The sequence below is a fragment of the Cyanistes caeruleus genome, chromosome 3, assembly GCF_971803275.1.
Source record: "Cyanistes caeruleus chromosome 3, bCyaCae1.hap1.1, whole genome shotgun sequence".
NCBI classification, from domain to species: domain Eukaryota; kingdom Metazoa; phylum Chordata; class Aves; order Passeriformes; family Paridae; genus Cyanistes; species Cyanistes caeruleus.
This window is the reverse complement of record NC_141703.1, coordinates 30,275,466-30,297,761: the sequence shown is the minus strand read 5'-3', so window position 1 is coordinate 30,297,761 and position 22,296 is coordinate 30,275,466. Positions and strand designations below refer to the sequence as shown.

At 43.4% G+C, this 22,296-nt stretch overlaps 1 long non-coding RNA gene across 1 annotated transcript; it reads right to left on the bottom strand.

The window, feature by feature from the left end:
- Positions 1-2,813: 2,813 nt before the first annotated feature.
- LOC147654048 (uncharacterized) lies at positions 2,814-6,108 on the bottom strand. The gene is made up of 2 exons (XR_015284374.1): positions 5,440-6,108; positions 2,814-4,708 (listed from the first exon to the last, which is right to left on the bottom strand). It is a non-coding gene; the product is annotated as an uncharacterized LOC147654048 (long non-coding RNA).
- Positions 6,109-22,296: the final 16,188 nt, after the last annotated feature.

Here is a 22,296-nt window from a genome sequence, read left to right as displayed (position 1 = left end):
AGGCTGGTGGCAGTGGGAGGTTGCTTGGGCCACCCCTGAGGTTAGTGGCACATGTGACAGATGTGAAATGTACTTATGCCCTAGCATAAAGAAACAAGAAACATTTCTCCATTCATTTTTAAGCAACTTCTCTGATTTCTGTGCGTGTGTTTCTGTTTCACGGTGTTTCCGTGCAATGTAGGACTCAACAACCTAGCAAGATGTTGCTATTGAAAAGCCAGCCCCTTTTTCTGCAAAACCACTGGGTCAAAGTCTTTTACTCAGCTATCAGTGACTGGCTATGGTTTTTTTTCACAGATATTAAAAAAGACACCCTTCTTTTGAAGGATCTCCTTCTCATCTAGTAATTTTCTAAAAAAATTTCTCAAATGTACCTCTGTTTCCAATTCATATAATCTGATTTAACCATACATCATGCTAAAATGCCACTTTTCACTGCCCTGCTAGAATAAAGAAGGTGAAAACCCAAACCCTGCTTAGGTTGTTTGAGAGTATCCTTCTCAGTAACATGGAGAACACCCTATCAAAGCAAATCATCTGAAACACCAGCAGTGTTTCACACTGCTAGAGTTGCAGAGCCCATTTTGTCTCTTATTGACAAGATCCACTCAGAGTACACACCAATATGTGACAGAATACCAAAAATTGACTTAAAAGCCAGAAGAGTAAAGTGTCCCTCAGGGAAAAAAAAAAGGCACAAATTAATAGTCTCCCAAGAGACAGAAAAACATATCACACCTCAAGAGAAATTAAATATTTAAAGAGGCTGTGTCAACCTGCAGGGGCTCCTGAGCGCCTGCTCCTCCTGAAGATGCCCCTAGGACTAGAGATTCTTTTCTTTTTTCTTTGAAAAAGAAGAAATTAAACCCTGACTTGGCTGTGAAGTCGAAGCCTGGGGTGCCTTGGCATGACTCCTGCCCTTCCTGCGCTCCCTGCAGCCCTGTGGTGCAGCCCCTTGCAGGACTGTGCTGGGTGCCAGGTGTCAGGAGGGGCAGTGGGGTGGGCTGGACACCTGTGAAGGGTGGCAGTGGCCAGGGCCAGCACACAGAGGTGCACAACAGACATGCTGGCTCATGGGGCCCTGTGCACCAGACAGCTCAGCAGGCAGGTGCTCTCCAGTGGTGCCTCCTTCTCCTGCCAGCGAGAGCATGGTTTAGCAGGGCAGCGCGGGAGGGAAGTGTGAGGGTTTGGTACCATGGCCACAAACTCTTGCACAAGTCTCATCCTCTGCTTCCTAGCTCTGAGGTCCCCAGCATAAAGAGCTGTAGCTCTTGGAGAGAGTCCAGAGGAGGGCCACAAAGATGATCAGAGGGCTGGAGCACCCCTCCTACAAAGAAAAGGCTGAGATATTTGGAGCTGTTTAGCCTGGAGAAGGGAAGGGTGCAGGGAGACCCTATGCATCTTCCAGCACCTAAAGGGGCCTGCAAGGGACCTGGAGAAGTACTTTGTACAAGGGCATGTAGTGACAGGACAAGGGAGAATGGAAGGCTTGGACTGGACAGTAGGAAGGCGTTTTTTACTGTGAGGATGGTAAGGCACTGGAACAGGTTTCCCAGAGAAGCTGTGGATACCTCATCCCTGAAAGTGTTCAAGTGTTTGGATAGGGCTTTGAGCAACCTGGTCTAGTGGAAGGTGGTCCTACCCATGACACAGGGGTTGTCACTAAATAATCTGTAAGTTTCCTTCCAACCCACACAGTTCTGTGATTCTCTGATTTTAACACATCCCCTCAGCTGGGAAGTTGTGGGGTGAGAGGCCCAGAAACAGCACTGCAGGGCACCATTAAAGTAGCTCTGCATCTGCTTTCCATTAACCACATCAGATATAAGCTGGCAGGCAGGGGGATGAGAAATTGGGACTTATATGTTAGCCAGCTCCGGCATGCAGTTACCCCGTGTTGCAATTAGGATTTCTCTTTAAAATCCTTCCAGGCTCTGCTGGGTCAGAAGGCAAGCCACTGTGCTGCAGCACGCAGTTGCTGGGGTGGTTTTGGCATGTATCATGTCCCAGAGACGAGGTTTGTGGGAAATTCTCTTAAAAATCCTCTGTTTTTTAACTCAACAGAGCTGACATTTCAAACCACGAAAGAAAGGCTCTGCTGCCATTGCTCACACGCTGGTACAACCATGCTCTCTGCAGCTAGGACAGCGTTCCTCACTTGTGCTCTGAGACAGGGCTCCTGTCTGAGTGCCTAATCTTTACTCAGTGCCTGGCACAGCTGAATCAAACTGCAATCATGTCTTCCCACTGCGTCTCCACAGGTTGATAGCCACAAACCGTGATTTCTAATGCAATGAGGCATTGCTAATAAGGATGACTTTCCTCTCTTCAGCCTAATAAAAATATGCTCCACCCACAAATGGGACTGAAAGAAGCCAAATTCTAGGGAAGAAGGAAGAATTCCCAAATTGAATTTTAGTATCTTCAGTGGAAAAAACCCAAACCAAACCCAACAACAAAAACATTATCTAAAATCCAGGTAATTAAAAACTGCAGTTAAAATATTTTGAAGGGTGTTCATTTCTTATAGAGTTGAACCCTCTGTACTAAACCAAGAGGAGAGTATCTCCCATTCTTCCAAATCACTATCCTTTTGGCATGTGTTACCACAAATCCAGGACCAGGCTAATTAAAATTGTTTTGTTGCTAATGACAGTGCATCTTCTTTCAGTAAAGAGTTCAAACTGCAGCCTTCCTCTTGATCTGCTGTGAGATTTTTTTAATCTCTAAATTAGAAGAAAAGCATATGCCCTTTTAATGCCTATAAGAATTTGAGCTCATTAATAAAAAAAGAAAAAAGAAAAAAAGCAGGGTTTCTATTATAGCTGTTCTTTAATTATGGAACAGCATGTGCGAGAAGAATCTTTACTCACAACCGTGTCCTCAATTCTATTACACATTTTAGCAGCAAATGCATGTAAAAGAAAAACAGCAATAGACTGTGGAAATTGTCCAGAGCCCTGCTCTCCTAGGGAAAAGATGCCAATGGTATTTTTGTACTGCTACTCCTCAGCAGCCTCTTTGCACTTTCCTCCGGGTTACATGCACAGTGTGACTCACTGCCTGATGGTTTCAATGAAACAGAAAAATACAGACACAGTAATGATTACATTCAATCATAAACTACAATCAATACAGCAGAGTTTAAATGTTCTGCACCCTAGCAAGCCACTACAGGCTCGCCCCCTCCCCACCCCATGCTATTCCCTGAAGAAATGACTTTTCATTTCTAAAAGATAACAGTTGTTCCAAGTGTTCTAGCAGATGTAGTTGAGTCTCTCAGAATGAAATATGTAGGTCAGAGCAGGAGGCATTCATTGTTTTCTTTGATGTACCTTCACGTCAGCCCTTCTTTGGATGGAAAAGCCACTTCACAGAGCTGACTGCCTCGTGGGAGTCTCACTGGAGACAGCAATACCCCCAGGTTCATCCAGGGGCACGGGTACAGTGCTCAGCCATAGACTTTGTGGCCTTTTATTTATGGACATCAGGATATAAATCTCAAATTACTCCCTGAATGAAGACAATTATCTCGGAGAAATCTTTGTTTGTGTACGTCACACCACCAATGCAGAGGTTGGCAAACTCAGAGGCTCTGATAAGAAACAGCTCTCAAGAGATCCTGGTGAGACTTAAAGTAGGATGGGGTAGGAAAAGGATGAGAGGAACATGGGCAGGTTAGGATACAGGGAGCCTCTCCAGGAAAAGTAATATACATGACTTTTGGTCTTTAGAGACGCTGTGCCAATCACAGTACTCTACGCAAAATACCCTGTCTTCAATAACAGTAAAAATTCTGGTTTGGTGTTAAGCATTACTTGCTTTTTTGCAGTATCTTCAAAGCAGAGATGCCCAAAGGAGTCACTCCTGCCCTATAGCTCTGATCCTTTAAAAAAACCAGACTGCAGTATGTCCTATCACAGGTCAGGGGACAGCCCAGCACACACCCCAGCAAATTCAAAAACTCAAATTCCCATTTGCTTAATAACCATCTTGCCCAAGGAGCTAGGGAAAAAAAAAAAAAAGAAAAAAGAAAAAATAATATAAAAAAAACCCCACCTCTTTTCCTCTTAGCAGTGATATCTGCCTAAAGATGAAAAATAACTCCCAAAAGGGCAGTAAAAAATTGAATCATGCTAACAAACCCTAAATAAAGATTGCAATTCCAACATGTCCTCTGTTACGCTTGGGATGAACAGTAAGTGACATCTGAATAAATCAAACCCCTGGAGTTTCATCATAAATATCAGGTTAAACGTGATATCATCTCACTTTAGCTATTCATACTTCTTTTTTTCTTCCTCAAATCTCGGAGATGTTGGATTCTACGCCATTCACATTAGAGTTCGAAAAGGACTAGTGGAAGGAGTAGTGCAACTTTCTAAAAAAACAGTCTCTCTTCTTTTTTTTTTGGTCATATATATCAATGTTCCTAGTTTCATCTTACTGCCTGTCTCCCTTTCTTCCTCTCCCCCCGCCCGTTTCCTCCTCCCACTCGTTAGTCTGTTCAGCACCTTCAGTGAGTCACTCAGAGCAGGCTGACAAGGGAAGTGAAGTTCGACTTCATGTAAAGCTCCTGCAGATCCCTTGTGCTGTGTGGTTTGCTGGGCACTGCTCTGGTTCCTTCTCCCTCCTCTGAACCTGGGCTGGGATGGACCTTCACTTCTGAGGGTGTGCTTTTGGGACCACAAGTCCTCTGCTGCACCACCTGAAAATATGTGTTGTAGGCATTCTTGTCAGTCACAGAGCTCACACAGGAGACTGCAGGTGAAAATCCAGAATTTACACCCCTCACTAAAAGGCTGCAAACCCAAACTTTAAATTATGTCATGCTAATTTAAGCGAAAGGGAAGGAAGGAGTAGTCCCAGTACTGGCTAACTCTGTCTCCTGTCTCTCCCCACCACTGAATATGTCACCCTTAAAATTTCTAAAATGGATTTTGCCTTATCACATGAAGTGTCAGCAGAGGCCACAATATTTAGGTCACAATAACTTACTGTACAATAATTCCTGAAGCAAGGAGTGAGAGCTGCATTCTTTGACCCCATTTCAGCAACATCTATAAGAACGTTTCTAACCTTAAGAGCACAGCAGTTTTATTAGTTTAAAAGCACATTCCTCAACCAGATTTTAGTGTGTGACGCAGATCTGTACTGTACCTGCTGGCTTGAGATCTTGTGATGTCTCAGCAATAGTTGCTTGGCCCCAGGAGAGGTACTGTTATGTTACCAGTCTGGTAGTGAGGCACTCGACTCTGGCAGTGGGAAGGGAAACTGAGGCATAAAGGCTCTCCAGAAACCTTCTTTGTTAAAGACAGAGTTGCTGAGGAACTAATAATGATCTAGAGACCCCCTCCTCTATAGCTCTGGGGCCTGATTCTTAACTGCTAACCCACCCCCTTCACCTTGCAGAACCTGGACTATGCAGTCCCCCCTCACCTGAAAGGTGCTGACAAGTCCTGGTGTTGCCGTGTGCCTCCAAGCAGGATCACGATGAGTTTGTGTTCATGCAAAACCCAGGACTTTATGCCTTTTGCAGCCAGAGGAGCTGGTGGGGACAGATGAACAGGTAACCAGGGACTGGGCATTGCAGGCACAGCTGCTCTCCATCATATTCTAGGAGCTGGGGAGGTGCAACTAATTGGTTGTGACTCTCAGCTGGGAGGTTCTTGATCTTTGCAGCCATCATGGTTTTTTCATGCAACAGTTATCAGGAAAAATCAGAAACACTCTTGAAATGGGTCTGGGACCTTATTTCTGCCCTTTTTAATACAGCAGCCCTTACAGATGAGTCACCCAGCACAGCACGTTCCTACTGTGTTTGCTCTGCTTCCTCTTCAGCGTGGTGGCAAGCCCATGCACTGGAGTTGGTGGATTCAAACTTTTTTCCTGGAGATTTTTTATTGGGGACCTTTTCTGGGTGTTTATGCAGGTGTGTCCCTCACTGCTACAGCTCTTCAATCTGAACTTTGTGTCCATTCTGTGGGCTTGGGCACCTTCTGTAGCCTTTGGGGTACCAGGGGGTTTCCTATGCAAGCAGCAGAGCCAGACCACAGCAGCTGCTGCCCAGAGAGATCCTGGGCCAGCCAGGAGTGTCTGCTGGGATTTGGGTGCTTTCTGAACAGATGCCTGACTTGTGCCTCAGCCCCAACACAGACTGTAAGGAAGTGATTTGGATCTTGCCCTCAGCACTCAACTCTTAAATAAATCTAACTCTATTCCGCCTGTTGCAGAAGTGGCAGTAAATCCTCCTTGCACTTTTACAAGTCTTATAGATGCAGCTATTAACAAGGTTTAGAAAACTCTAAAATATGCTCCATTTTCTGAAACCTGGGAAAAGCCTGGCTTGTTACTAGGAGAAGTCTGGGATTGATTACTGCTTGCTCTTTTATGTACATTTAAGTATTAGGTCAGTTCCAAAAGCTGCATAAATTACTGAAACCAAACTGTTGAGTTAATAAGATTGATATTTTCAAAACCTTATGGCTCCATTTTAAGTTCCCATGGTGTTAATGCCAGCAGAATAACTTACTACAACTGAAACACACCACATTCGGGGCTAAATTATGCTAAAATAGGTCAAGCAGCAGTGAAGGCAGTTATTTGGACTGAGCTAGGGTTAACAAGATGCATGTAACAAATGCCTCAGGAGAACAATCACATGCGCTCGCTGCACATGATACCACAGCAGGATACCCATAGCTTCAGGTTCCAGCTAAATGGCATCATGGTGTGCTCTTTCGGGCAAGAAAATAGTTTTACAATTGTTTGAATATGATCCCTTCAGTTTATGTGATGTAACCTGACAGTTTAAAGGGTCCCATAAGTACATTTTCACTGAAGCCAACGCAACTTCTACATACTCAACTAGGCTGTTTTTAACATAAAGCAGAGGGAGAGCAAAGGAGTAATTAATGAAAGAGCTGATACCTTCTGAGACTCCTGGCATGACAGCATGCCCAGCTGCCTTTCCACTTTTTTTTGAAGAAAGAAAGAAGTAAGGAGGCACAAATTACCGTGAGGTATTAAAATTGGACTGAAGCTGAGACAGAGCATCTGAACATCCTTGGAATTTCAGGTAAAAATAAATGCACTTCCAGATTTAGCCCTCTTTGTAACATCAACAAAACAAAACCAAAAACTTTTCCCTCCATTTCTTTATTTTTCATCAGCTCCATACATCCCTTATGAAATAATACGTAATTTTTATCTCCACTGTCTTGCCTTGCCTTGCTTTCCCTTTTCCCCCCTCTTTTTCCTTTCTTTTCAAAAAGCCTCTATTATGAATTACAGCACTTGACTTTTGAACACTTCCACCACAGCTGTATGCTAGGGAATGAATACCTTACAGTGAAAAAATGAAGCAGAGGAAAACATACAGACTAATGATTGAGCCAGCTCTCACCAAGCACCTGGGCCCAAACACCTACACATAGACACTTTGTGCATAAACCATTTCCACATCTAATATTCCAGATCCATGCCATTTTTCAGAAAAAACAGAACACACAGCATCGTAAATTTAGGAATATTTATGAATATATGTTGCATATTCAAAAGCACAGGATATTTTCTGTAAAGCTGCTTGATCATATTGAGTGCTAAAAATGTTATAAAATTCCCAGTCATTACAGCTGTGTACATTTTTATGAGGGATTTAAAATTTATTATTTAGCTGAATAGAGAAAAAGGAGATAGAGAGGTAGCAAATGTGTACTCTAGAAAAGTCACTTAAAGAAACCAATTCTGTACAGAAATAAACTTCCTACTGTAACAACTGTTTAGCCTATTTTATTCTTTGAAAGTTTCTCTCTTATCTTCACATCTGGCTGGGCTGCATTTAAGACAATGTAGAGAGAGTGCAAAAGAGACACTGATGAAGAGTTTTCTTTATACCTCCAACTTTGGGTGGTATAAAGAACTTGTAAAATACAGCACAACCCTTTTCCAAGCAGAAGTGCTGATCTGACAAAACAAATAATGTTCTCTAGGCTTGTATTACTTTATCAAATCTGTTTAGAGATGACAACTAATTAATTTTTTCCCTCGACAATACAGGAAGCTCAATTTCAGCAATGCTATTTTTACTTTTATTTCAAAATAGAACATTGAAATGCTTTGATTACTTGTAATATATTAGATTATGTGTAAAAATTACTTCTTTTCAGTGTTTTAATCTTGTCCTAATTGAAGGCTACATCCAAGTGGGATAGATGGTTAAATTTGTAAGGAAAAAAAATCCTGTATTATTGTCCTGCACAAAAAATTAGGAAATTCCCATTTCATCTTCAGCTGTGATTCATGTTGACTTTTCAGCATTTCAGACAAGAGGGGAACTCCAGGTTTTGGACACTGAAAATTCAGAGGGGTTTACTGTCTGTCACAGCTTTGATTAATTTTATTGCTGAAATTGGTTTGGAATGAAGGTTTTAATATTATCCTCTCATTTCAGTAATTGGGTCTAGCAGAAAGACCTTTTTCTCTCTGTTTAGAAGCTATTTTAGTCTGCCTTTGTCAAACCAAACTGGATTCACCTACCTTGAGACACATTTCCCTTTACCATAAATGAAATGTGCAAATTATCTATGATAATTAGATTTGACCCAGTTACTGGATTTGGGAACATCCTTCTATCTTGCCTGGAGCTGAGCATCCCTACAGAAAGCAAATCTCGTGGTTAAGACAGTGTATAATCAGGGTTAAAAACCTTTCATCAGAGACACAGAAAGAGATGTAAGTGAACTAGCACTATTCCATTGCCTGACATTGTCTGTTATTTTCTTCTGCACAGTGAATTATTCATTGCTAATGATTTAGAGTTCTCTGGCTTGTCTACATGATGACAGCTCCTCTCCCCTTCTGCCACGTACACACCCTACCACACCAAGAACACTTATGACAAATAGTGATGTCACATCCTTGAACTTATTTTAAAAGTATCAGCTATGAATCAAATGCTTCAACTAATCCTTCCTCATCCATTTTACAACTTCAATAAGTCGTGGGGTATCAATGGCTGAGCATTACCACCTTTACTTGGAGATAAGCCCTATACACACAGCAGTGTAACAACACCCAATGGGAAACACATGCCCGAGAAAACCCCCCTAGCAAGATTACATTGTGCTAAGAAATTCCATTTGTTGGCTGGCTGGCTCCAGAAATGTTATTTATCCCTTTTGAGCTCCCAAGTTAAAATGCAGAGGCTTATCTGCTGGAAGCATAATCTTGTACCAAACCAGCAAGACATTTAGATTCTGTTGAACTCTCTGTGAGTTGCCATCGTGTTCTTAGCACAGACTTTGGGATTAGCTGACATCTGCTCCCTGAACTTGTTTTTTGGCGGGTTTCTGGTCAATAGAGGAAAGAAGTGAAACATTTCTATGCAACACTGAATAAGGAATAAAATGCATTTTCCTTCAGTGATGTATTCTCTTGGAGTTACTGCAAAATAAAAAGGCTTCTGTCCAAAGCTTGCAACAGTAACAGCTATTAGTACAAATTTCTAGTTAGAGACAGCCTTGTGATAAAATATAAATAGCAATAAAAATCATGAATACTTACTTCCTGATTAGGAGCTCCATCCTGCACTCCTCTGAGGGGCTCAGTGCCCTCCTTTCACAGCCCTCAAGTGGAAATGGGAGTACTCTTAGAATCATGTAACATCCTGAGCTGGAAGGAACCCACAAGAGTCATCAATGTCCATCTCCTGGTCCTGCACAGAACCACCCCTAAGATGTGTCTGAGAGCATTGTACAAACACTTCTCAAACTCTGTCAGGCTTGGTGCTGTGACCACTTCCCTGGGGAGCTTGTTAAAGTGCCCCACCACCCTCTGGGTGAAGAACCTTTTCCTAATATCTGATCCAAACCCCCCCTGCCACAGCTTCATGCTGTTCTCTCATGTTCTGCCACTGCCCACAGAGAGATCAGTGTCTGGCCCTGTAGACCCTGATGAGGTCTCCCCCAGTCTCCCCTTCCCCAGGCTGAACAGGCCAAGTGGTCTCAGCCACTCCTCATACAGCTTCTCCTCAAGGCCCTTGACCATCTTTGCAGTTCTCCTTTGGACACTCCCCAACAGCTTTAGTACTTTTATATGGCACCCTGCACTCGAGGTGAGGCTGCCCCAGCTCAGAGCAGAGCAGGACAATCCCCTCCCTTGCCCAGCTGGCCATGCTGTGCCTGATGTCCCCAGGACAGGGTTGGCCCTCCTGGCTGCCAGGGCACTGCTGGCTCATGTTCAACTTGCCATTGACCCCCGGGTCCCTTTCCATGGCACTGCTGTCCAGCCTTTTGTTCCCCAATCTGGCTGCACATCCAGAGCTGTCCCATCACAGCAGCAGAATCCGACACTTGTCATTGTCACATTTAATGTGCCTGGGAATTGCCCAGCCCCCTAATTTGTCCAGGTCTCTCTGCAGAGCCTCTCTGCCTTGGAGGGAATCAATTTAGTATCACAGGAAAGCCTACTTAGTATCCCTTCCAGTCCTGCACCCAAGTGGTTTATGAAGATGTTGAAGAGCAGAGGGTGCCCTGTGGAGCCCCACTACTGACAGGTCACCAGTCTGATGTCACCCCATTCCCTGTAACCCTTTGCACCTGACCAACGGGCCAGTTGACCCAACTACTCTCAATCTACAGCTCCCAGGGGTAAAAATGTAGGGTTTTTAATAGACTTTGTGTCAAAAGTTTGTATACTGACACACCACCCTGGCAATCCCTGTCTGGCATGGACTGGACCTGACCTTAGGATGGACTAAAGCGAGTGTTTACCCATTTATGTAATTTTACAATCAAAAGAGTGAAAGAACTCATCTGGATTGAAAAAGTAATGGTTAGCCTGAAGAGAAGGGGAAAAAAAAAGTCTCCTTCAGGCTGGGGAGGATGGGATAACTGAGAAACTGAGAAACTGAGAAACTGAGAAACTGAGACCATCTCATTTGTTCAGCCACTTTTTATACCAGATCCTTTGAATTTGTGTATTCTCAAAAGCACCTTTTCAGGCTAGAACTCCATTCTGAGACTGTTGAATGAAATAAGCCTCTCAAAACTTTTGCCTTTATGATTTATGAGGGCAGTTAAACCCTTGTAAAAACTAAAGACTGAATGAGAGAATCTGTAAAGAGGCAAGACCAATGAACTGAGTTTATGATTAAGTGGCAGAAACCTCCTGAAGCCTAATTTCACTTCTGAATTAACATGCCACTTGACCTGGGGCAAGCTTTTTACCTTATTAAACTTTCTTTCATCTGCTGCTAAAATTTGTAAGACTAAATATGCGAGGAAGTAAGGACACATTCACGTCTGTTTTTAAAATATTTTGAAAATCAAGACCAGATTTTCTACATATAAATACTTTGGTTCTTTAGACAGTGTTTGAAGGATCATAGATTTGATGTGACTAAACCACAAATGAGGCTGAGATGGCAGCATGGAACTCTTTTTTGGTTACCTGACATCTTTACAATCAAATGAAAATTCCACAAGCTGATTCATTTACCATCTGGAAGGATTAATGCAGGACCATATATTTCTGTATTTAATCAGATGTGAGTTTGTAGGGTCTGAAAACTCTGTGGCCAGTGCTTCCATTCCTGGTTTTAGGAAGCTGGAAAAATCTACATTAATTAGCTGGATTTTTGCCTTTAAGTCTTCCTTTGAGGATGGATTCTTGGAAATTAAGCAAATGGAGCAAGAGTGCTGGAGATGCGTGTTTTTTCCATGAGCAATTAGACTGTAAGCCACAAATGAGGCCGACTCTCCAGCTAGCCAAGGCTTGTCTTGGGGACTCCTGTTGTTCCCTAATCTCCCAGAGCAGTGACAAGCCTTGCCACCCAGGTGCTATTCAGAGTGTTAGAGTCAGCACCAGCTCACTTCTAGCCAGCTGTCTGAAATGCTTGGGCTGTTCCCCTGCACTGCTGGCTGCTGCAAAACATAACCTGGGCCCCAGGATTAGGCAAATAGCCCAAGCCCCTGTCCTACTGCATGCCTTCATGCATCAGTGCAATCGGACTTTTCAGCTTCTGGCTCTTCCCTTCACTGAAGTAATCAAAGTACCTCAACACTCCTTGTACCAGTGTTCTTTTCTATTTATTTCCCCAACCATTCTGAACACCTTGAAGAAGGTATTTTGCTGGGATGGGGAGAGAATGTGACTGCCAGGCAAGAACAGTCAGCAGAAATACTAGTCTTCACCTAGAAAATGATCATACCCTTACTCTGCCCCTCCTGAGACGTGAGGCTCCTGCCATGACCCTCCCTGCAATCCTCATCCCCTCCTCTCCCTGACAAGGGGCATTTAGCAGTGTACTCCTCCATCTCTGAGATCTTTCTGGTGAAGTGTCACTCCACTGACTGTTCAGGAATGATAAAAAGTGGGATGTTCTTAAAACCAACAGAAGAAAAAATATTTTTAAAAAAGATCATTTACTTTTTCATTCAACACAACTTCTTAAAAAAACCTCATAGAAAACATCCAGCAGTCAATTGCACAAAAGCAGTTGTCCTGCCTTGAATGGGTTTTTAAAACCCATGGCCAACAAAACCCTCTTTGATTTTAAACTCCTATTACTAGCAGAGAGAAAACGACCAGTTATATAATCTTTATTCTACTATTTAACAGATACTAAAAATAGTGCCGTTACTCAGAACAATACAACACATCACAATATGAGAAACAGTGCCGAAGAGGAGAATGCAGCCGTTCCAGATAGATGCATTTTTAGTATTATGTTCCTCAGGAAGAGCATCAAATATTTTTCTGAGTGACCTAATTTTCTTTATCTGATCAAATGTGCCAGATGCTTCCTTATTCAGAGTTGCCACTCCAAGTGAAAAACTGTTTTCTGGCAGCCACTTGAAATCTCGTCTTCAGTTTTCTGTTAGGGATTATTATAAAATCATTGCCTGGGCAGACTGAAAGCATATGGTAACTGGGCTGACATTATCTCTGCTATTTCAAAGTTCCCCAAGGATGTGTGGGCATAGTCTGAGGTAAAAGCTGACCTCCCTGGTAGATACAAAATGCCACCCAAACTTGGCAGTGACCAAACAAACTGGGATAGAGAGCTTGGTACCTGGTTTCCATCTTTCTCTCAGGGTTGGGAGGTTTTTTCCCTTTTGTATGTATTTCTATCGCTCGATTGGGAGAAAATTATAGGGATGGCTCAGCGCCTTTTAATGTGCACTTCCCAGGTAAAATTGTATCCTTGCAACCTTACTGAAGCTCGAAACACTGTATTTTGGTTATATCCTTCCAAATTCATACATACTTGATTTAATTCCTGCTGTACTGACTAACGTTTCTTGTCTGCTCTCTTGAAGATTGGGAAGATGGTAAGATTTAATTTTGCCTTTCCCAGTATTCCTGTTGCTGGTGACAGGGAGTCAATATTTGTAGGAATAAACAGCCAAACTGCTGTGAGTGAACCCTGAACATCCCAGCCCATGCTTGCATGTTTTCTTGGCACCAGGAACATGGTGACTTGTGGGGTGCTATGGATCTTCTGAGCCCTTCTGGCACTCAGAAGTGGTGCCTGGATATCTGGGTAAGAGGGACATGGACTGAGTACAGGCACTGAACCCCTTCCTCACTGTGCAGGTTGATCTATCATTAATTCTATCTTGTTCCCTCAAACCTGCAGAGACCAAGGGGGAAGAGCCAGGCCAGGGGTGACTCTCTGCACCTGCTCTTTTCCAGTACAAAGACAAGAGTGGTACTTTTCTCATTTGTTAAAAGTATGGAAATAAAGTTCATTTTATAAGAAATTATTTTACTAATAGGTGGTAGGCAGCAGATATTGACTAACCAGGGCAATTAAGTGCTCAGTGCAGATGCTCAGCAAATGTCATCAGATTTTTCTAACCAACAAGAAGACAAGTGTGCACCTGAATGAACTTGCACATGCCTATCCATCAAAAGTCAGGAGAGAATTTTGATATTTTTCTTATTGCCATTATTTACTTTGTGCTGCCTTTGCCCTGGAGGTCCCAGTCCCCTCCTTGCTCAAGATCCAGCTACAAAGGCTATGTGTCTGCTTCTGACCAAGAGAGGACCAATGGGCTCTAGGATGGGGCTTGTGCGAGCCCCAAGGAGGTCTGTGTAGGGTAGAGGAGTCAAAACCTGTTTTTTTCTTATCTTTACAGATTCTGAGGAGAAATTCTGGGGCTGACCTGTTCCCCAGTTGTAGCAGCTCAGGATCAGAGCAGGGAGCAAGCCAGCAATCAAGCAGTATTCATGACTGAGAGTCATGCTCAGTCTGTGTCTCTTATTTAGCAGCACACACTGCCCCAGACACACCTCCCTGCACTCATTGCCAAGAGTCCCCTACCTGCACCTGTCTTTGGGACAGTTTAACTAAAGGTCTCCATTTAAATCACTACAGCCAAATGAGTAGAAATGTGGATGTTCAATAAACACTTAAACACTTAAACCTAGTTTATTTCTGCTGGGCTAAGTTGATTAGAAATTGATTTAAGATAAAATGAGTTGCTCTTAAGTTGTAGTACCTACATAGCCAATACATTCCTGCAAGAAAATCAGTAACAGGTTGTACATTGACAAAGCTGTCACGGAAATGGAAATTAGGTTTTCAAGCCATTTAGATTTTGGTTTCTTTAACTTAGTTTGATGTATCAACTATCAGCACGATCTACTGTTTCAACAAAACCAAGTGTATCAAAATCCTGTCTCATTTTTCAAATTCTAAGTCCAAATGTAACACAACATACTTTTTTTTTTTTCCTTTCTGATTTAAACTAGTGCCTATAGACAGCTTAGGGAGTCACAGAGAATTTTAAACAGGCAATATTAAAATAAATAAATCTATGAGATAATGTATTCTGAAATGTTCAGAGCTGAGATAGCTCATTTTCTTCTAGACAGTCTGTAATTTTACTGTAACTTAATCATGATCCAGACTATAGTATGATCTCTTAACACATTGCTACAGGCAAGTTGTCCTAGTCACACCCCAAATGAACAGAAAAGCCTAGCTAAAACTGCAGCCACCTGGAGCAGACATCAGCTCAGGCAGAACTGGCCAGGACCTAGGAGACAGACAGAGGAGGTACAAGAAGAAATTGCAGAGGTAAGAAGCCTTGGTAATGCTGGCTTCAGCAAACTCCAGACCAGGGCAGAAACACTGTAAGTGTATTGATTTTAATTCTTAGAAACACATTAGAAGAGTTTTATTAGTAACCTTTCACAGACTGTCAGGTGTAATAGGAAAGCCCTTATAACTGTGAATTTGCCATTTTGCTATCTCAAATTTCCTTGTCAGTGGAAGGAATTGGTTTCCCCTTCTCACCTCAAAGCCATAACCCACTCCTGATACCTTGGAGCCCTTCTCAGTATCTGAAGCATCCTCCTTTGGAAACAATCAAACAAAAAGAAGAAAGCTACTCCCAAATTTCCCTGTTAAAAATCGCTCCAGAACTTAACAAAGTCATGTTCCTTCGAATATCTGTCACTAAAATATATCTGTCAAGGGTTATTGTGATTACCCAGCTGTGCTGCAGAGGGCCTGCATTCCCCAGCCCACTTCAGCTGCCTGTTACCCAAGATAACATTCCATGGAAGTCTCAGACAGGCCTTCAGTAATTATCATTGATTTAAATTGTTATTCTCCATTCTGTGTTTGTCTGTGCAGAGCAAGTCAAGGAGGTCTTGGAAGCCTTTTTACCCAGCACATCTTCTTGGATCATTTATTTATCCAGGTTAAAATCCCTGGACAGTAGTTTGATGTGACTTTTTTTCCTTGGTGTGTAAAATACAATTTGAGAGAGGAAGCTAGAATATATTTCGGTCCTTCTCTCCTTGCTCAGCAAACTTTCATATTTTTTAGATTTTCCCTAAAGTAGTATCTTCTACCCCCCTTTTGGTATGTTCTCTGCCCTGCATTTCATCCCTACTACCTGCTCTTTTCAGCTCCCCTATCAGCTGTGAATCCTCTGTCATCAATAATCCAGTACTTTAACTGGCTTAGAGTTTCCTTCTCTCTCTCTGTCCCGGTCAGATGCCAGATTAGACCCAGCAGAAGCCTGCTACTATCCCTGTTGTATGTATTAATCTTCTTACAAGTATGGTCTGTTCTGTATTTAACCTCTCCTCCCTGCATAGCCAGGTGATACCGAGAGCTCCAGCAAAGTTATTTTTTGCCTTTGCATGTTAATGAGCGAAGCATGAGTAACACACAACTGTAATTTTATATAATAGATTTAGCTAAAATTGCTCAAGGCTCTAATCCCAGGCACATAATTTGGGCTACCATACAGTCTCCTCATGATGGGCATTGGTGTCGTAGGGATTTAAGTTATTTGGTATTGAGAAGATAAAAATTCATCAGGTGAGCAACTCCTTTGGAATCGGTGGGTTACGCTGCTTAACCAGGGCAGTAAGATTTGTCTCAATGTCTGTGCTGCAGAGCTGTCTACAGCTGTGCTAGGAAGTGAGATATATCTTTGATTTGGGATTTTTGTCCCCATGTGGATTACACTGTACATGTGGGGATGTGCCTGGTTGGTAAAAGAAAAAGAGCAGAAGCTGGGAGCCCTATCTTCTATTCCTGGCTCAACCCCAATTCACTGCGTGACTGTAGGCAAATCACTTAAGCTGTCTCTGGGATAATAATCGACACAGCAGTTCCAGGAGGCTTAATTTTTAAAGTGTCAACTCATATATTTTCTCCGATGTGCCTCAGGAGATGTCCCCTTCCCTTCTCTGGGATCAGGAGCAAGGCCTCAGAACTGACAGCAAGATTTGCAACCCCTGACCCGCTCTTCCCCAGTCTGCCATAACTATTTCATATAGAATGTTTAATAATGATGCCAGAAATGCTGTCCCAGAGCTCTGAAAGCCTCTTATCAACTCTGATTCCTAAAGTACAGTGTACAGAATCCTGTGTAATGGTTTTCTTTTCACTACTTTCAGCATTAATTCTTCTCTCTTGCTATGCCAGCAGATGCATAAATCTGCTGCCAGTGCTTTTTATCTTTGGTTTCACTGATTGCCTGACTTAAAAGTGGAGCGAGAAAGTTGGGTATTTTATTCCAGTGTGTTTTGGTGTGCTGAAATCCTAAACTTTCAGAAATGCCTAGGGATGGGTTGTATTTCTTTTGGGATAGAGACTGAAGTTTACATGTTCTTCATTTGGGAAGAGCTGTAAACTGCATGTCCATTCTTCTGAAAATCACTGTCTCAAAGTGGAAGTATAGGAAAAACCAACATCCAGCACACAGAAGACTCCTTCCAAACATTTTCACAGGGCAGATCACATTCAAAGCAAGATACATAACAGACCATAAGTATCCCTCTTCTAGTTTCAGTCACATCTGATCCCTGTGGCAACTACAATAAAACCACTATTTTCATGGCTAAATAATATTAGGAAAGTATTTGGTGTGTTTTCCTTACTGAGATTCAGCAGCTGGAGGCAACAGAGGGAGTCAGACTGTGGGCCAGCACAGCTCTCTGCAGGTCACAGTGGTGACCTTGTGGGACATTGCTTGGAAGTTGCCCTTCCAGGTACCTGAAGCAGGACAGACATCAACAAAATCAATGGGAAAACAGTTGTTCAAACCTCATCAAGGTTTGAGTTAATGCCTTGCCTGAATGATGAAGATTTGTATTTGTGTAATTTGCTGGATCACAATATGGTGTTTCAAAATGTCTGCTACCACTCACTTTTAAAGCATATGTATAGCACATATAGTCTTGCCACAGCTGACACCTTTTTTAGAGTTTGCTACATGAGAGTACTCTGTTGCTGATGAATCAAGCCATTTTTAGGACTGGCTTACTTCTGAGTATTTTGGAGGAGCAAAGTAAAAAGTCAGCTATTTTTCAATGAAACATTCCCATCCCTATCTTTTGACCAATTCTTAAATCAGAACCTTCCTTTTTTCTTATTTTTAATAATCATTATAAATGTGACGTAACTGACCATTCTTCAGAGGTCTTGTAGAGTGAAAAAAGTAAAAAAAAAAAATCACAGCTAAAAATCTTGGCTCAGGAAAGCATCCTTCATTCGGATAACATTTAGCACATGCCAAGTCCACCAGGTCCCAGCTCAAGGGCAGAAAAGATGCAAGGATTTATCACAGACTGAATTGCAATGGATAACCAGAAGTCACGGAGCCCACGTCCTTGCCCCAAGGCAGTCCCAGTGACACCTCTGCAATCCCACCAGGACCAGGTGGAGCCTGTTGGTACAGACACACCCTGTAGGCAATTCACTGCCTTCTGCTAACAGGGACTGCAGGACTTGTCTGCAAAGACATCAGCTGTAACCACTGGAAGGATTGCAGTTTCAGTCACTATGAAAAAGGAAGGAAAAATACAGGAAAAAAAAAATACAGCAGGTGGCCTGAGCTCTAAAACAATTTAGGCCTGCACTCCTCTCTTGTTGGCAGCAGCGAGCGTAGCATGGGCATCACAGAAAGAGGTGAGCTGGGCCAAATTCTGCCCTCAAAGGCGTGTGCACCCAATTTCCAATGTCATCCATGGGAACTGGGCATGTGGATTGAGGGCACAATCTGGTTCTTTATTTTCAGCTCCTCTATTATGATCATGGCATGCTAATTTCTAATTCCTTTAGCAAAAATAACACAGGAAGGCTTTAATATTAATGTTGCCAAATGTCAGAAACACCTCTGCAATACACTCTTGAGAAAATTCATGCACACACATTTCAGGAACTACAGCCATGCTCATTATTGGAACCTGACATCCTCAATCAGTTAAAATTCTCCTTATCTTCATTGGGGTTTTGCCAAGCTAAGAACTGAATAAGAGCTGCTGGATTTAGCTCCTTGGTAGCTGATTTGGACGTGGATCTCCTGACAGCCATGGTCGCAGATTCTCACTTAGAGATGGATGCAGAAGCACAGATGTCATCTTGGATTTGCTGGATGATAAACATTCAAGTAGGTTCACTATCTCCTCAACAAAATGAGGACTGAAGTCAAACAAATGCAAACCCATAGGTAAGAAGAAAAATGCAGGTGGAGAGTTACTAGAAAAAGGGAAAAAACCCAGGAGATTATCCCCTCACCAATCCCCAGTAACACATTCCTTGCCACTGCTCACATTCACAGGAAAATCAAGGAGGCACTGGAGTCAGCTAAGAGGAGAGATGAAAACCTCCACAGCTGCAAGCATGCTGTGTGGGCTTGCTTGTGGCAAAAAACAGGCCATGGGTCAAGACCACAACACCTGCATCCTACCCCTGCCAGTGTGGGGGTCCCATCTCTCCAAAGGACACATTCAGCAGCGTGTCTCTGCCTCCAGCAGCAGAACTCTTCTGCTAAATCAGATGCCTTCCCACACCAGCTGCAGGTGGACACTCAGGTCCATGAGAGGGAGAGGGGGGGAAATTATGTACCTGAACCTGATACACTTCTGCACAGTTACTCAAGTAGCATAAACTCTCCATCAGGGTACAGGACCAGAGGAAAGATGGCAAAAAAGAAGCAGCATTTTCTTCCAAGGGAATCTGAGGTAGGTTGCACAGGCTGCCCCACTGTGTGGCAATCAAGTGGTGAATTATATCTGCCTAACCTTCTGCTAAAGGGAAGGGTCTCCATGGCCCTTGGCCCTGTTTGCTGCTCTGGTTTCGGTATCACTGCAGAAATGTGCTGTCTCCTCCACATTCTGCAGTCTTTGGCAGGCCCTCTGGTCAGGCTTGTGGGATCTGAAGCTGTCAGGGAAGGTGGAATAGAATAAAAATGAACAAATAGTGCTGCTGTAAAGTCAGAAAACTCCATGGAATACAGCGGAGCTGCATAGAGAGTGGCAATAAACCAAAAGCATCAGGGAAGGCACACAGGGTGTGAAAATGAGGGACACCTGGAAGAACTGGGGCAGTGGAATTCTGCTTCTGGACATTGTTCTGTGTCTCATGAGTCCCACCTGTGAGCTGCCCTTCACCAGGGCACACAGCGAGGCAGGGATGGCACTGCCAGGGGAGCTTCAACCGCGCGCTGCCCAAGTCCCCCAGCACCGGCGCTGGCTCCAGCGTGTCCTCGTTCCGCTCTCCACGTTCCATTTCGCAGGGGCTGGGAGCTGCTGGCGGCTCAGCGTGTCTGGAGGCCGGCTGGGGTGGCAGGAGCCCTCCGCCTTCGGCATCCTGCCTGCACAGGCACCCCGAGCCTGCCATCGTCCTCCAGAAATGCACAGCCTGTCACAACTCGTTGCTTAATGCTAAACTACCCATTATAAATAAACATGGTCCTAATAATAGTTCGCCTGACCTGACTCACTGTAGGAAACAGCCTCAGAAATAAAAGAAGATGACTTTCAAACAGAAGAGTTATAATTTTACATAAATAAAAAATGAAAAGGGCAGCACAGGACAGGCGTGGGGAAAATCGTATTGCAGGGAGTTGAAGTTGCAATCTCAGGGTGTTAATGGGCTTGCCCAGATGCTAAATCTCACACTGTCTCCCCCTGTACATTTGCTGGAGTTTGACAGATGGATGTGGAGAAATATTACTTGAATTGTCAGATAACCGTTAGTCACCCAGATTAAAAACAAATTCCATTGACGTTGTGTCATACCTTGGGAGCCCAAAACAGATATTGATGTTTTCATCTTGTTGCGGGGAGGAGGGAGATGGGAGTGGGTAAAGTAAGAAATCAAAATTGCGCCTGATAGAGCAAGCCTTTTGGCTTTGTCTGAAAAATGACACCACAGCATAGTGCACTTAGCTGAAAATGAGAGATAGTACAATCTAGAGAGATAGTACAACTTATCTCACTCTCAAATGAAGGGGAGACAAAGACAGTGCTATCATTAAAAAACCCAGGACTTTTAAGACCTGTACACAATAAGTCCAAGTATGGGAACCAGATTCCCTCAGTGGATGCTGCAAGATTCACCTCTCAAAACGCTTCTGACACCGGTGGGATGTGTGGTGGGCTGAGCTCTGCACGTCCAGGGGAGCACAAGGTGTTTTTTCTCACCTTTGGGTGAGAAAGCAGAGGGAGATGCAATGCCTTTGCATCAGCATGTGGAACAGGAGAGATTTGGACTTGCTCAATCTGCAGGAGAGACAGCTTTGAGGAGACCAAACAGCTGGCCAGCATCTAGGAGGGGCCACAAAGGAGCCAAAACCTGTCATTTCACAGCATCACAAGGCTGGAAGGTGAGAAACAATCATAGAATCATAGAATTGTTTAGGTTGTAAAAGACCCTTAAGAGCATTGAGTCTAACCATTAACATAGCACTTACAAGATCACTATTAACCATTTCCCCAAGTGCCGCATTTATACATCTCTAAAGTACCTCCAGGCTTGGTGACTCAACCACTTTCCTGGGCAGCCTGTTTCAATGCCTGACAGCTCTTCTGATGAAGAATATTTTTCTCATATCCAATCTAGACTTCCCCTGATGCAACTTGAGGCTATTTCCTCTTATCCTTGTTACCTGGGAGAAAAGACAGACAACCTCCTTTCAGGTGGTAACAGAGAGCAATAAGGTCACCTCTGAGACTCCTTTTCTCCTGCCAAAACAAATCCAGTTCCCTCAGCTGCCCCTCACAGGACTTGTGCTCCAGACCCTTCACCAGCTCCATTGCCTTTCCCTGGATACACTCCAGCCCCTCAATGTTTTTCTTGCCGTGAGGGACCCAAAGCTGGACACAGGATTTGAGGCGTGGCCTTGTTACTGCTGAGAGCAGGGGGACAATCCCTGCCCTGCTCCTTCTGGCCACACTACTGCTGATACAGGCCAGGATGCCACTGGCCTTCTTGGCCACCTGGGCACACGCTGGGCCATTTTCTGCTGGCTGTTAACCAGCATTTCTAGTTCCTTTTCCACCAAGCAGCTTTTCAGCTACTCTTCCCCAAGCCTGTAGCACTACATGGGGTTGTTGTGATTCAAATACAGGACGAGTGTTTCAGTAAGAGGCATAAGGTGAAAAAAGGGGGATTTGGACTGGATAAAAGAACAACTAAGTAGTGGTTGCTCCAAGAGGCTGTGGTGTCTCCTTGTTTGAATTCTTGCAAAACAAAGCCATGAACAGCCTGGCCACAAAGCTGTCCCCGCTTTGGGCAGGAGGTTGGACTGGAGACTTCCTGAGGTCCCTTCCAACCTGAATTGTTCTATTATACCTGTGATAAATTCACAAAATGTTTCTGCTTTGTTTGCCTCCATGGTGACTATGATGATTTATATCCACTGAGGATCTGGTGTTAAGTTTGTAGGTAACTGTCCTGGAATCAATAAAATGGGATTGTGTTTTGCATGAATTATTAGGTAGTATGAAGATGTCTTAAATAGCCTCTACCAGAGATAA